The sequence below is a fragment of the Sphaeramia orbicularis genome, chromosome 18, assembly GCF_902148855.1.
Source record: "Sphaeramia orbicularis chromosome 18, fSphaOr1.1, whole genome shotgun sequence".
Lineage (NCBI taxonomy): Eukaryota > Metazoa > Chordata > Actinopteri > Kurtiformes > Apogonidae > Sphaeramia > Sphaeramia orbicularis.
In genome coordinates, this window is record NC_043974.1 from 26108401 (window position 1) to 26116883 (window position 8483).

The 8483-nt window shown below is 36.0% G+C and overlaps 1 protein-coding gene across 2 annotated transcripts in view; it reads left to right on the top strand.

Annotated features, from left to right (window-relative positions):
- Nucleotides 1-8483, top strand: part of pcxb (pyruvate carboxylase b) — an 848274-nt gene that overhangs the window by 691263 nt on the left and 148528 nt on the right. The gene's annotated exons all lie outside the window — the stretch shown is intronic.

An 8483-nucleotide genomic window follows, 5' to 3' on the forward strand; every position in this document is an offset into this window, starting at 1 on the left:
AAACTAACTTTCTCCTTGAACCACAATTTGGACAAATTTACTAATTATTGGCTAAAATGGACATCTATCCCAGAAGATGTGACGCCCCAATAGGACAGCACCTTGTTTTTCTCATGAGAAATACACATATATATTAACATCTGTGTGTTTTATTATCAACATGTATAAATATGCATTTCAGGAAGATGTACAGATGTATGTGTAGAAATGGAGCTGGAAAATCTTAAGACTTGGTTTGATGTCAATAAATTATCTTTAAACATTAAGAAAACAAAATTTATGGTTTTTGGGAATCTAAATGCAAGCGATTGTAATGTTAAATTAAAAATTTGTAATGTTGATATTGAAAGAGTTTCTGAGACTAAATTCCTTGGAGTTGTCGTTGATCAAAAGCTAACACGGAAACAACACATTGAATACATTAAAGGGAAAATCTCAAAATCACTTGCAATCTTGTATAAATCTAGAAATGTATTGAATTCCAAGGCCTTGCATTTAATCTATTACTCACTGATTGTTCCCTATATAACTTACCGTGTGGAATTGTGGGGATCCACCTTCAAAACCATCATAAATTCAATAATAAAACTGCAAAAACGAGCTATACGTATTATCAATAAGGCTGATTATTATGCTCACACGGAGCCACTTTTTCTAAATTCTTATGTGATGAAATTTTATGATCTCTTTTATTATAAAATAATGCAAATTATGTTCAGAGCAAAATCAAAAATGCCCCCTGACCCAATACAGAGGTTCTTTTCAGTTCAGGACATTCCATATATTCTCAGAGGTGTTTGCAAATTTACTGTACAAAAAGCTAAAAAAAAAAAAAAAAGGTATGAAAAGGAGATGTGTGTCCATTATTGGAGTTAAATTTTGGAATGATGCCAACATAAATTTAAAAACATGTAATTCTTTTTTGGTTTTTAAGAAAATGGTTTGTAAAGCTATTTTTGAAGCTTATAAATGCGATTAGTTATCTGTTGTTGTTTCTTTGGAGGTTGGTAGCCTAAAAAGTTGTAATATAGGATAGGCTTTGATAAGCAGTCTGCTTCTGCCTATACCTTTTCAGTCATTATTCAACACATTATTCTTGATTTTGTGATTCTGTGTTTTTTTTTTTCTCTCTCTTTTGCGTGAAATATCAATACTGTGTACAATATTTGGTGTTGTCATGACTGAATAAACTACTACTACTACTACTACTACACAAATGTTTATGAAAAATGATGGATGTAACTACGTCAGCAGGTTTACGGGATATGATTGGATGCAATATGAGAATATATCTGAAACATCTGACTCGGACTGAAACAGGACAATACCCAAACTATCTCAACCTTCTTATTATGATGGGATAACATTATGACACATTGACCCACATATTTATCGTTGTACTTTAATTTTTGATACTACCTTGTATGTGCTTGTTGACGTCTCTTGTTTTGCATGTCTTTACTTTTTGTTTTATTATGTTTGTTAAAAAATGTAAAACCTGCTAAAAATAAAGTATATAAAAAAAGCATTAAATTAGATTTGCCGATAACTGTAGAAACCCTGTTAAAAGTCTTGAATTTACAAATCTGCATTTAATATCTGAAAAAGTCTTTAAAAGGTGTTAACCTTGCTATTGTAGGTCTTAAGTTATGTTGCTATAAACTTGCTTGCTGTATTATGTTTAAATATATCTGGGAAATGTCAAAGTTGCAAAGAAAGTAATGTTAGTCGACTCAGTTCCATCCCTTCCAACCTGATAATTTACAATGAAATTAGAAACTGATTTTTTTTTTTTTTTTTGGTAACACTTTACTTGAAGGTCTAGTTTATAATGCATTAAGCGCACATTCATAAGACATTATAATGCATTTATAATGCATTATAAAAGTCATTACGACAGTTTATGATCATGTAAAACAACTTATACCAAGATTAATAAAGTATTGTAAGTGTAGGCATAATGTATTATAAATTCAGCTTTCATAATGTTTTATACCTCCATATCAAAGTGACAACAGTGTTTGTAGGAAGAATCTCAAGTCCTCAGTTACAGAACACATTATCAATTGTATGATATAACACAAGAATGATGATGTATGACGTAAAGTGTAAGTCAAAAATTATACATCAAAGTGTTCTTAATAACTCTTTATTTTGCGAAAAACAAAACATTAAAAGAACAGAGACAGTAAATAGAAGTGTTACATGTTGCTTTATACATAAATAAAAAATAATGTGGCAGCTCTAAATCTTTGTTAATTCAAACACTTTTTTTTTTTTTTTTTAAATAAATATGAAATCCCTAAAATAGATGGGTATAGGGACCAGTGACAAAACCTAACAAAAGTTCCCCACCTAAAAAAACAAATTCCTTCACACTGCTTTGGTATGGATGTACAAAACATAATGAAAGCTGAATTTATAACACATTATGCCTACACTTATAATACTTTATTAACCTTGATATAAGTTGTTGTACATGATCGTAAACTGCTGTAATGACTTTTATAACGCATTATAAATGCATTATAATGTCTTATGAATGTGCGCTTAATGCATTATAAACTAGACCTTCAAGTAAAGTGTTACCTTTTTTTTTTTTTTTTTTTTTTTACCTGGGAAAGACCTATATTTCCTGAAGATAGGCAGACAAAACATACCATACATGTACACAAATCATCTGAAATAACAGGCGAGTATAAAACCACAAGTGTAGGTTGTTAAAATCTGCAAATAAATGAGGTAAAACAGCTCCAGCCAAATGTTTCTGCCTCCACGCCACTTAAAACCCCTTTAAATGTGTCCATCGAGACCAGCTCCTTAAATTTAAGGTCATATGCTAAGTGATTCAAAGCAGAGGGGGCAGCACATTTAATGCCTTTTTTCCCAGTTCAGTGCAGACCTTTGGAACAGACAGACGGAAGAAATGAAGCCGAATATTCTAACGACTGTGCTTTTTTAACACGTATAGGTTCGAGGGCGCCATAGAAGCACAAATGAGATATATTTATAGAAGAAACATGCCAGAGCTTTAGACTGTGTGTGAACGAGGCAGACCCTTTGACACTAGCGTACAACAGGCGCTAAAGATCATGATAAACCTCACATTTTCATGGGAAACGGCGCCGAGAGCGTCTAAGCTTTGAGAGCGTTCGTGCCTGTGTGACTGCTTCAGCACAAATAGAAATATTACAACAAGTCTCTATTAAGCCACAAAACAAAGACAAAACTTGATTCTGAAATTTAAAAAACTGTGTAACACCAACATACCTGTACTGATGTACAGATTTAACCCTTAGGGGTCCACGGTCACGGTCCCGTCACTGAATCACGTGACATTTTCCAGACGTCATAGTGACAGAAGTTGGTCACGTAGACCACTGGGGACAAGTGCGAACCTGAAACATTTTCCCACTTTTTATTTGATGTTAATAGAGCAAATACAACCGGAGATATGATGTTTGAACCCAGAGCAAAAAAATGTGAATAAAAGTATGAAAATGAGGTGGCGGTGGTGGTGGTGGTGGTGGTGGGGGGGTCTTATATTTCTGACCATATCTTTGTCATTTTTTGTCTTTTTTCAAAATGGAAAAAACTGTCCAAATCTGCAGATTCTAATCCATAGACTGCATTAGCATTACAGGTAAGGGTGAGAACGACCCCATGTGAACTGGATGCGGAAACTGGGAGGACTGGGGGTGAGAAAACGGGAGAAAATGCCCAGAGGAATAAAAACACTCAGGAAAAAAAAAAAAAAAAAAAACTTAATTAAGGCTCTCATAATTCATACATGAAAGGTTTAAAAACAGTTATCCTCTGATGGCGGTGGTGGCGGGTAAAAAAAGAAAAAAAAAAGTGAATTCTTTACACCACCTTGATCTGAATAAATTGAGCACAGGTTGAACTAGTATACATTTTGTTAAGTGCGAAGTCCCACCACTGGTTATACAGGGTGACACAAAAAAACGGGAACTTTTTAACAATCCTATAAAACCAAGAGTGATGGAAGAAAAATATTTTATTCATAGTAATTGAAACCTTAAAACATGCCATTTAAGAAACAATGATGGAATTTTCATTTTTTAAAAATTACTTCCTGTAGATGGCGTCCTCCTGTACGAATGCATTCTTGAAATCTGCTGTTGAGATTCCTCATTGACCGCTGGAACATCTCAGCTGGGATACTGTGAATTTCATCCTGAATTCTCTGTTTTAACTCATCCAGAGTTCTTGGTCGAGTCGTATACACTTTACTCTTGAGATAGCCCCACAAGAAAAAATCACAAACGGACAAATCTGGCGATCTAGGGGGCCAGGAGTACGAGCATTTCTTGGTCGTCCTGTTGGTTTCTTCTTTAGGGCAGATCCAGTCTCTTCAAAGTTATTAATCCAACATTTTATCACGTGTTTTGATGGAACAGCACCATGACGTCCTAAGTTGTAAAAACGTCGGAACTCCCTCTGCGCAGCTGTCAAACTATCACAGTTTTTATAAAACATTTTTATGGCTAACGCACGCTGTTGCCTGTTCCACTGATCCATGGTTACTAAAATGGGGGTGTGTTTACTTGCTCAAGGTCACTGTCTCGCAGTGCTCCCACTTGCTCATGTCTGCCAATACGCACTTCAAAAATTCCCGTTTTTTTGGGTCACCCTATATATCCAAATCCCCCTCCCGGGCAGTCTTAACTTGAAGTATCTACAGGGTGGGGAAGCAAAATTTACAATGAACATTTAGTTGTTTTTTCTCAGCAGGCACTACGTCAATTGTTTTGAAACCAAACATATATTGATGTCATAATCATACCTAACACTATTATCCATACCTTTTCAGAAACTTTTGCCCATATGAGTAATCAGGAAAGCAAACGTCAAAGAGTGTGTGATTTGCTGAATGCACTCGTCACACCAAAGGAGATTTGAAAAATAGTTGGAGTGTCCATAAAGACTGTTTATAATGGAAAGAAGAGAATGACTATGAGCAAAACTGTTACGACAAAGTCTGGAAGTGGAGGAAGCAACAACAAAAAAAAACGTACCAAAGCTTTTATTAAAGCTCTCAAATCCAAAATCCTAAAGGATCCAACCAAATCCATGAGAAAAATGGCAATTGAAGTTGAGGTAGACAACAAGACCGTTAGAAATGCAGTAAAATACGATTTGAAGTTAAAATCTTACACAAGAACACCAAAACACTAGTTGACAACAGCAACAAATCCAACTTTAGCAATTTTTGGGAATCATGTTTATGGCTGCCTTCTAGCCCAGATCTAAACCCTCTGGATTCTGCTATTTGGGGCGTTTTAGAACATGCTACTAATAGAACATCACACAGCAATGTCCACTTTCTTAAAGATACAGTCTACTCTCGTTATACCGCCAACTTCCGTTCACGGCCAAATTGGCGGTATAGCGAAAATGGCGTTACAACGGGTTGCGTCCATAATGTGCATGTCTTTACTATATGATGTCTATGCTGCCTCCGTTAACCCGTTCTAATTGCGTTTCTAAATAAATCTTGATTCTGTTATGTTGTAAGGGATCATTTAAAGTGGGGAAACATTTTAAGCATTATTATACCGTGTCGGGAAATGACACCCCATCATCTTGAGGCTTTGGCTTAATCCCACGTCCTCTTCCCGACATCCTGACCTACTGAGTGTTCTGCGATAAATGAACGGTGGCCGTTCCGTAGACCTACTCGTAGCTTGTCGCGATCAGCGTCTGGCGCGTTTGTTTCAGTGCATTGTTAAAATTTATGTGTACTCGACGGCAATCACGCTGGCGGTATAACGGTCGGGAAATCAATGGTATAAGTGTTGTTTGTGCATGGAACTGGGCTGGCGGATGGCGATAGGCGGAAATGGCGGTAGCTAATGGAATAATGCATTGGGGATTTTTGTGCAATGGTTTTGGTCGGCGGTGAGCGAAAATGGCGGTATAACGGCGGGCGGTTTAACGAGAGTAGACTGTACTATTAAAGAAGAATGGGAGAAATTGTCACCCGAATATTTGAGGAACACTTGCGCAAGTTTCAGGAAGCGTGTGAAGGCAGTTATTGAGAAAGAAGGAGGACACATAGAATAAAAACATTTTCTATTATGTCAATTTTCTTGTGGCAAATAAATTCTCATGACTTTCAATAAACTAAATGGTCATATACTGTCTTTCAATCCCTGCCTCAAAATATTGTAAATTTTGCTTCCCCACCCTGTACACTTCAGATGGAGTAGAATGTGTGTACTTTCACCAAAAGGCAGTTCTAAGCAGCATTGGGAAGTCACCTTTCTGCTGCTTTAGTCTAAGGTAATGGCCTGTGGCAGGACCTTTAATTTATTTAATGGAATCACTGATCCAGGTATCATTATCTTATGTTAAGCAGATGCCGTGCGTTGACTGACTTTTATTACAGCTGTATATACATTCACTACTGCACTAAACACACTAACTATAAGAGCGATAGCTACCACTACTGCTACACCTGTCACTGTAGTTTTCCCATAATCCCCTTTAAAGGCTCCGACTGCTGAAATAGAAACATGTGTTATCAGCTCAATCTCTCAAAGGAAAATAAAACATCAGCTTTCATTACCTCTGACAAGACCTTCTAATCACCAGCTTCATTGTTTCCACACAGCGAAGTAAAGCCCGTGCACAAAAAAAAAAAAAAAACACAAATACATTTACGAATCGCATTTTGATGAGAAGAAAACACTGACATTTTAATTTTTTGAAATCCAACAGAAGTTTTGTGACGCGCTCTCATTCACAGAACTTGTATATTTGAGCCTCTTATCTTAATGAATAGACAGATAATACTCGCAAATGAATTTCTGTATCGAAGCGTGACAGAATATTTTCCAAACGTGAGATGATAAACTCATGCTCGACTGCAGCGTGAACCATCAGACGCAGCGGTGGTAATCACATCAAAGCCTGGCACCGCTAATGAGGTTAACTTTTAACAGAAGAAGTCAGCGTGGTTTATAACTTCATAGAGTGCGACGATCACTAAAGACTGCACAGCCCAACGTCTTTAATTTCTCTTAATATCAATTCATCAACAAGAGCGTGAAACCCTCAAGTTTGGGTGCTCTTTTGTTATGCTAATGAGTAATATACAAACCCGAATTTTAATCGGTTTCTCATTATCGGGCTATAATTTGTGAAATCATTGTGATTAAAGTGGGTTTTATAAGAATAAATCAAATTTCTCCTCTCAAATCGATGTTATTTTCCTTCAAGTTTATCACAGTGACTGAAGAGCAATTTAATGCCTTCACTAAACACCCAAGTTGTCTTTTTTAACTTGAATTTATTACTCTTCATCCACTAATTGCGCCACCAATGCCGTTCCTGTTTTTATCACTGTAGCCTTTTATTCATGTTTGCAAATGAGCCGTTTTCTCCTCCTTTGTTTTGTCTGTTTTTACTCGTCCAAATCCACCAAACTGTTCACACTTTGTGTTGTGTTCCAGCTTATATGAGCAGCCTCAGGCCAGTGTTGTGTGTATATCCTCTCACTAATGAGGATGAACGCAGGTGGTTGAAATTAATCTTGTTTAACTTAGTTTGGAACTCCATTTCCAATATGAAAATGGGATTCAGAAATCCACAAAAAAACAGAATATTTTGATTAAGGCTTGCACACAGTTCAATTTACAGGAATCCAACTCATTTTAGGAATGTACATCCTGAACATGCTTGTGTATTAGGTATTAAAGGAGTGATATTTGGCTTTTTTAAATGGAATTATGCATTTTAAAACATTTCCCTGTGGTCTACATAAACTATAAATGCTATGATTGGGTCTGAATTCTTCATTAATTCAACTCCACAGGTCCATCTTTAACCCTATTTCTGAGTAATGACACCAGAAAGGTCATTTTGAGCGCTGGCCCTTTAAATGCAAATTAGCCACTTCATGCCCCGCCCTCTCCAGGTTGTTGACTGTGTTGCTAGGCAAGGCAAGTTTATTTGTATAGCACTATTCATAGACAGGGTAACTTTTTTTTTTTTATTTAAAATAATTTTCATTGTGTTTTCAGAAAAAAGTACAAAAAGGAGACAAAAAACAGCAGGGTTAGGCAGTTACATTATACATAAATATATACACACACAAAAAAAGAAGTAAAAAAAAACACCCACCCCACCCCAACATTATAGAACTCAACCAAGTTATTGCATTCATCATTTAGTAAGCAGCGGGGTCAACCCCACAGAGCCAGTCAGTGGATAAAATGTGATTTTAAAATGCATTCACAGAATAAAAGAAAGACATTAGTTATATTAAAATCATACATTAAAATTAAAATAAAGCAAGACATTACAATAAAAAAGTACATTTAAAAGACAAGATTGAAAAAACAATATGATATGTTTTGTGGTGTTGCTAGTGCGAAGATTAATCCTATTAAATTGGAAACAAAAAACTCCCCCCCGCCCATACAGCCTTAATGAGAGAAGTAATGAAACACTTACAA